This window comes from Capsicum annuum, chromosome 7 (assembly GCF_002878395.1).
Source record: "Capsicum annuum cultivar UCD-10X-F1 chromosome 7, UCD10Xv1.1, whole genome shotgun sequence".
Lineage (NCBI taxonomy): Eukaryota > Viridiplantae > Streptophyta > Magnoliopsida > Solanales > Solanaceae > Capsicum > Capsicum annuum.
In genome coordinates, this window is record NC_061117.1 from 33,696,818 (window position 1) to 33,705,508 (window position 8,691).

Consider the following 8,691-nt stretch of genomic DNA (forward strand, 5'->3'; position numbering starts at 1 on the left):
GTTGATCCATAATGTTCTCAATAAAGTCGAATGAAGAGATAACGTTGTGAAATTTCAAATACCATTAACATGAGGCTTGTTTTAGTTCGTATATGAATTTCTTTGACTTACATATTAAGTGCACACCATCACTCGAAAAGAAACCTTCAGGTTATTTCATATAAATATCTTCCTCTAAATTATTATTGAGAAATGCATTTTTCACATCTATCTTTTACAATTCTAAGTCAAAATATACTACTAATGCCAGTATAATGCACAATAAATCCATTTTAGAACAGGAGAAAAGGTATTTGTGTAATCAATTTCCTATTTTAAGTGAATCCTTGAGCAACAAGTCTTGCCTTATATCTTTCAGCGTTTCCTGATGAGTCCTTTGTAGTTTTAAATCCATCTGGATTTAATAACTTTTACACCATAATGCAACTCGATAAGATTTAAGACTTCATTACTTTTTATGGAATTTATCTCTTCTTTCATGGCATTATATCATAATTCTGACTCTTTCCAATTTATGTCTTGTGAAAAAGACTTAGGATCATTTTCAATTTGATGTTGGGTGTATTTATGCATTCTAGCGTCACTATTCTAGCCGTTTTAGCCTTGTTTTCAGGATGATTCATGTGATATATGGGTTGATAATGAGATAAATGTGTATCAAAGTGTTAAAGCATATGTTTATGATGTAAGTGAGTTTTAAACAAGTTTGTACCTAAAAGATTCAATTAAAGTTCAACCCATAAAACTAGCGTTACTAGCTTGAGCTAGGTGTTTGTCTAGTTGATTCTGGTATGTTCTATTGTGTTTAAGGTGTTCCAAATGATTTTAATGGGTAATTATGAGTGGAATAACTTATTGGGATTGATAAAAGTTTAATTTGAATGAGTGTACAGCTGGAACAGTAAGTGAGAGATCAATGGAAATTAGCTCAGCTTAGCTCTTGTTTGGATTCATCGTTATGGATGTAGTGTTGTGTTTTTCTCTTAATTCGTATGGTATGATTGTGTAGGAGGCTTTTGAAACTGAATATGATGATATTTTAATGTTAAAGAGGATTGGAATTCATGGAAAAGACGCCACAAGACAAAGGATCAAGATGGGAGACTTAAAACTTAACCAAAATTTGGGAAGCAAATTCCAGAAGCACCGTGCGATATGCATGCATCGCATGCTATATTCTGTAGGAATAAGCGTGTATCACATGCTCCATTCCTATGAAATAGATCGACATGTTCAACTCTACCCCTGGGCGTTTTATTCTAATTCGATTCCAATACGGACTTGGCTTACCCCAATACTATAAATACATATTGTATCACATTTTTACATATATTTTGCATATTTTGGAGAGCAAGGGGCTGCTACAACTTTATAACTAGGATTTTATTATTTTTATTTAGTTCATACATGTTTTAGGCATTAATTACAATATTATGATTATGATTATGACTATGCATGGCTAAAAATCCTTTTTTCGGGGTTGAAGCCAAGAACATGAGTATTATTATTTTGAATTAAGTTCATTTGATTTGTTTATCACTAATGGTTGTTTGTTTATTCTTGTTATCATTATTTTTAGGATTTGTAACCCTTAGAATACATCTATTGTCGACCTTGTGAACTTGGGAGAGGGAATAATGAGATAGAACATAATAAAAGTAAAGTATGGTTTGAGTTTCTTTATGATGTAAGGAATTCAAATTAGTATCAAGGAAAAGGATGTACTTAGATGCCTTACTTGATTCACACGTAGGATGATAGCTTAAATAACCTAATTGAACCATTACATCCCTACTCAACGTAGTAGTTGTAAGGTTCAACTTAGGTAAAGGATTAGAGGTTGGGAAACCATAATCATGCAATTAACCCTACGAATCAACAACCAAGATAATCAAGTTAATGGATGAATTTCAATAACATAATATGATTTTTTGAAGTTCTTCAACCCTGGGTTTTCTCTCATTGGTTGTCTCAAGATCTTTATTTTACGCATTGTTTATTTTAGTTTACAAATCTACAAACTTTATTTTGGTTACTTTTGCACTGATTGAATCTAAACTGTGAACTAAAATTGAATTGTTGCTGAATCAAGTCTCTATAGGATCTATACTTGGCTTCTTGAAAGCCACTTTACTACTTGATAAAACCACGTACACTTGAGTATGAGCTGTCAAGTTTTTGCCGTCGTTGCCGAAGACTTGTTATTTGACAACTATTTATTTTAGTTTTATTTGGTACCGGGAGGATATGATGATGTGCATGGAGGTTTTGGTTTCGGTGATAAAAATGGTGAGGGAGCTTCTATATTGGATTTTGCAAGGGCTTTTGGGATGGTGGTAGTGAATTCGAGTTTTTTAAAGAAGGAGGAGCACCTGATTACCTTCCAAAGCGTAATAGCCAAGACCCAAATTGACTTTCTACTACTTAGGAAAGGGGATATGGTATTGTATAAGGACTGTAAAGTCATTTCGAGTGAGCATCTTTCGATCCAACACAGGCTTCTAGTGATGGATTTGTCTATCAAGAAGGGCAAGAAGAGAAGGGTTGACCTAGAATTAAATGGGTGGCTTGGTGCCAGTTAGTGCCCTGGAGATAGGAAAAAAGGTGGTGGGAGCGGGGTTGTGGGAGTGCAGGAGGGGACATGGATGTTATGTGGGATAGGGTTGCATGATGCATCACGGAGACTGCTAGAGAAGTGTTGGGTGTTTCGAAGGGTCGAGCAGGACATCATAAGGTGGACTGGTGGTGGAATAAAGAAATGAAGAAGAAAATGGAGATTAAGAAGAAGGTGTATGTTAAGTTGTGTGAGAGTAAAGATGAAGAGGAGAAACGGGTGAATAGGGAGGTTTACAAAGTAGCTAGGAAAAGGCTAAGTTAGAAGTTACAGTTGCTAAGTTAGCAGCGTTCGAGAGTTTGATGCGGGGTTAATGGAGAAAGACGGGGAAAAGATATTGTACAGGCTTGCTAAGGCTAGGGAGCGGAAGGATCGTGACCTCGATCAAGTGAAGTGCATTAAGAGGGAGGATGGTAGTGTTTGGTGGAGGATAATCATATTAAGAAGAGATGGCAGGAATACTTTCATAGCCTTCTAAACGAGGAGGGGGACAAAGGCATTGAGTTAAGAGAGCTAGAGCACTTGAAGGAGAGCAGTGAATTTAGTTACTGTAGGCATTTTAAGGTTGAGGAGGTCAGAGAGGCTATTCAAAGGATGCAGAGGGGTAGGGCGACGGGGCCTGATGAGATTCCGGTGAATTTTTAAAAGTAGGCTGGTGGGGCAGGTTTAAGGTGGTTGACGAATTTATTTAACGATATTTTCAAGACTGTGAGAATGTCTGAGGCTTGGATATGGAGTACGATGATTCCGTTATATAAAAACAAGGGTGACATTTAGAGTTGCAATAACTATAGGGGTATAAAGCTGTTGAGTCACACTATGAAGATTTGGGAGAGAGTGGTTGAGCGAATATTGAGGAGGGTCGTGTCTGTTTTGGAGAATCAGTTTGGATTTATGTTTGGTCGCTCAACGACAGAGGAAATCCACCTGGTGAGAAGATTGGTGGAGCAGTATAGAGAAAATAAGAGGGATTTACACTTGGTGTTCATCGACCTAGAAAAAGTGTATGATAAAATATCGAGGGAGGTTCTTTGGAGATACTTGGAGGTGAAAGGAGTCTTGGTGGTGTATATTAGAGCTATTAAGGACATGTACGATGGAGGGAAGACCCGGGTGAGGACAGCGAAAGGAGACTCAAAGTAATTTTCGGTTGAGATAGAGTTGCATCAAGGATCGACTCTTAGTCTGTTCCTATTCACGTTGGTGATGGATGTGTTGACGCAGAGTATTCAATGAGGGGTGCCTTGGTTTATGTTATTTACGGATGATGTAGTGCTGATTAATGAGAGTGGGGGTTGGGGGTTGAATGACAAATTGGAGGTTTGGAGGCAAACCCTTGAGTCTAAGGGGTTTAGGTTGAGTAGGTCCAAGACGGAGTACTTGGAATGCAAGTTTAGTGACTTGAGGTAGGAGGATGAATTGGTGGTGAGTTTGGACTCCCAGGATGTTTGTAAGAAGGACAATTTTAAGTATCTTGGGTCTATGATTCAAGGAAATGATGAGATTGATGAGGATGTCTCTAAACGTAATGGAGCAGGTTAGATGAAGTGGAGGCTCTCCTTGGGAGTTTTGTGTGATAAGAAGGTGCCCTTTAAGCTTAAAGGCAAATTTTATAAAATGGCAGGCCGCCCGGCCATGTTGTATGGAGCGGAATGTTGATCGGTCAAGCACTTCCATATCCAAAAATTGAAGGTGGCGGAAATGAGAATGTTACGTTGGATGTGTGGGCTTACTAAAGGGGACAAAGTTAGAAATGAAGTTGTCCGGGGAAAGGTGGGAGTGGCTTCGGTGGAGGACAAAATACAGGAAGGAAGGCTGAGATGGTTTAGGCATGTGATAAGAAGGGGCGCGGATGCCCCAGTTTGTAGGTGTGAGAGTCTAACTTTGGATGGTTTCAAGAGGAGTAGAGGTAGGTTGAAGAAATATTAAGGGAAGGTGACTACGCATGACATGGAGAAACTTCAGCTTACTGAGGGCATAACCCTAGATAGGAAGGTATGGAGGTCGCGGATAAGGGTAGAAGGCTAATGTGAGTGTGTGGATTGTGCAGGCAGTCAGGAGAGATCTTGTATAGATGGGTTATTAACCCTAGGACTGTGTATGTAGGTATCGTTGGTATGTGAGGGTATGTTATTACTAGGTGGGGAGCCTATTTCTTATTTTTCAGTTCCTATTTTCTTATTTAGTGTTGCCTTTATTTCTCGTATTTTTCTTTTTTTCTCTAGTTTCATTTCTATTATTTCTTATTCCTATTTTTCCATTGAGTCATCCATCCTCCTTGTTTATTATTCTTTATCTTGAGCCAGGGGTCTATCGGAAATAACCTCTCTACTTCTTTGGAGGTAGCGGTATGGACTGCGTACATCTTGCCCTCCCCAGACCCCATTTTGTGGGAATACACTGGGTTTGTTGTTGTTGTTGTTGTTGTTTTAGATTTATTTGGTGTTTTTATGCTTGGTCTTGGTTTTGTGATCGCAGAAAATAAGTTTTAAGGTTAGAAAGCTAGCAAGGGATAGGGATTTGGTTGAACAACACCCCGAACCAGAACACACTTCCATCAATGAAGGAGAGACATAATTCATCTCTAATTTCCATAAATAGAAGAAGACCAAGAGAATCCTACGATAATGGCTGCAGAATAACAAGCACGCAGGACAGTTAGGGAGGTGGCAGTCCCACTTTCGATGAACTTGACTTCCCTAATTCAAAGAACGACTGTTGGGGGGGATTACGAGTTAAAGCATAATATGGTGCAGCTTCTCATCAGCAGTGGACAATTTGTAGGGCTTTCACATGAGGATCCACAAGTCCACTTGCAGACTTTCATTGATCTTACTAACACATTCATTTCGATTAAGGTGAGTACAAATTATGTGAGGCTGACATTTTTTCCGCATTCACTTTTGGGGGAAGCTAAAAGGTGGTTGAATATGGAGCCGACCAATTCAATCACATCATGGGAAGACTTAGCCAGAAAGTTCCTCATTAGATTCTTTCCATCAGGCAAGACTGTAAGACTTTACAGTGAGATAGTGAGCTTCAAACAGAAGCTTGATAAAAATCTATATCATGCTTAGGAACGCTTCAAGGCCCTTCTTTAGGATTGTCCACACCAACAACAGTCCAACGAGTTACTTGCTCATACTTTTGTAGAAGCTATTGATCATAATACAGGGATTTTTCTAGATTCAACCGCAAGTGGTCAAGCGCTGGAGTTGACTTATGATGAGCTGTACACATTGTTAAACCGCATAGCACAAGTAAATCTATAATGGCACTTAGATTCTAAAAGTGCCACAAAGAGAGTTGTGGGTGTACTAGAGGTAGACCAATTCACAGCCTTATCAGCACAGGTGTTTGCATTACAAAATTTGATCAATACTTAGTTTAGCAACTTAAAATTAGGAGCAGTACAGCCTGCAGCCACAGTCAATGCTATCCAACAAGCTGCATGTTGGTGTGAAGTATGCAGAAATAATAGCCATTCAGCGGCCATGCGTGCTTTAAAATCGGAATCAGTGGTGTATGTAGGCAATGCTCAAAGGCCAAATTATGGTAATACCTATAACATAAAGTGGCAGACTCTACAACTAAATCAACCATGGAACGCCTCACAGCCACAGGCCCAATCAAATCAGTCAACAAGCAATATATAAAAGAAGTTGAAACAACTTTTAGCTGGTCAAGCACAAATGTATGTGGATATGAAAAATTAACAGACAAAATTACAAAATCAGAAAGTGGCTTAGAAAAACTTAGAGTTACAAATTGGGCAGTTACAACAAGCATTAAATACTAAGCCACAAAGTGGTTTACCAGTAGATACACGAAACCCAAAGCAGGTTCTAGCAATCACCTTGAGGAGTGGTAAAGAGATTCAAAGAGAACCTCCAAAGGCAACTAAAGAGGTAGATACTGATGTGGTGACCCAACAGGTTCCCAAAGAAGTTGTTGATAATTCAAGAAAGTTTGAGTACTTAGAAACTAAGGTTGGTAAACCAAAAGTGAAGAAGACACTTCCATTACCCTTCCCTCAGAGACAAATTAAAATGAAAGAGGATGTTATGTTCAAAAAGTTCTTTGCTACATTCAAAGTACTTCACATTAACTTACCTTTGCTAGTTATTTTGCAGAGTATGCCCAAGTATGCAAAGTACTTGAGGGATGTGGTGGCGAATAAGGTAAAATTCTAGAATGTGGGAGCTATAACACTCACTGAAGAATGCAGTGCTGTGATGACACGAAAAAATCCCTAAGAAATTGAGAGATCAAGAGAAGTTTGCTATCCCTATTCAAATTAGGATCAAAGTGGTACATGCATTGAGTGACTTAGGGGCAAGCATAAATTTTATGCCCCTATCACTGTTTAAAATATTGTGCTTGAGAGATTTGAGAACAACAACCATGGTTTTGTAGCTGGCAGACGGTTCATTTACACATCTGAATTGGATAATTAAGGATGTCCTCATAAAGGTTCATAAATTTACTATTCCTATTGACTTTATTATTCTTAATTTTAAGGCAGATGAACAGGTACTAATCATCTTGGGACATCCATTCTTAGTAACTGGAGGGGCCTTGATTGATGTTAGAGAAGGCACGCTCAAAATGAGGATAGATGATAAAGAGGTGGTATTTAATATCTATAAAAAACCCATCGTAAATTCCTAACATAAGGTTTTATGTGTGATCAATGTTATTAAAGGGGAAAAATGTGAGGTGATTTATCCACCAAAGAACTTTTCGAAGTACCTGATTGAGCAGCCTAAGATGAAACCATTGTTTCCCAACATGATAAAGGTTGAAGTTAAAAAAGATGTTGACCTTGAGAATACAAACTCGAGAGGTTAAAAATAAATAAAAAAATAGCTCTCAAAAGAGAGTAAAAGGGTGAAGGAATATGGTTGAGTTGAGCTGGGTTGTGCCGCGACACTAAATCAGGTGCTGCTTGGGAGGCAACCCAAGTTAATTAGGTATGTTTTCTTCTCAGTTTTTTACTTTTTATTTCACGTATTTTTTAATTTTGATTAAGTCACAGGCTAATGGGAAGTCTAAGTACCAAAAACCTGAGCTTAAAGTATGGCAAAAACTGAGTGTGGGGTCCCATGGATCTTCTTTATGTGTAACGATGCTACTAGCTAGGCCTAAAGGCCTCAAGAAGTATTTCTATCTCTTACCTTTAAATTCACTTTGGGGACAAAGTATACTTTTAAGTGGGGGGGTGGGAAAATCCCAAAGTTTAGCTCAATTTAAAATTTTTTTGTGCAAGATATTCTTGTTTGGTGCTATTTTTATTACATGATGCAAGTGGGTGTGTTTATAAAAGCATGTTGATTGAGACAATTCCTATTTTTGAGACTCTTACACTCATGTTATGACTCTTGTACTTTTTGGCTTAAATTTGAATTCATGCTATTGTTTAGTTGGGAGTCTATGATGATCCTATTGAGTTAAGCATGTGCCATATGTGTGTGAGGTTTTTTTTTATATATTCCTTGTTACATGTGATGTCTAGAACTTGCTCGGTGTGTGTGTGAAGCGAAATAAAGAATGTGGGTTTAGGAGACGATATAGGCATTTCTTTGATAGCCGTGTTTTATACCTTCTATTTGTCCTATCCTTTGTGCATTATCCTAGATAACCCCCAGTGATACTTTAGCCTTTTCTTTGGTAACCTCATATGTAGCCTAATCTGCTTCTTTGACAGACCATAATTTAATCCAAAATGCTCCTAAGTTCTTTAATTGGACAAAAAAAATTGATTTAGTAAGGAGTTGAGAAATTGAAGAAGAAAAGAGTGAAATTGATGCCCCAAGATAGTGGTTTTTGGTGTTTATATTTGATGTATGGTGGTTGGGAGTGATATAAATGATGTTAGAAATATTTTCATGATTGTAGAAATAGAGAAAAATTGAATCTTGAAGGAATAAACAATACACCTACCATGCGTTTGTAAAAATGCTTAAAAGAGATGGGGCCAAAATAAAAGATATGGGTGGATAAAAAGGGTAATTTGGTTGTTGGAGATTTGTTTTAAATGTTTAATGTAGTTTATTAAAGTGCTTAGAGAGGTTAGT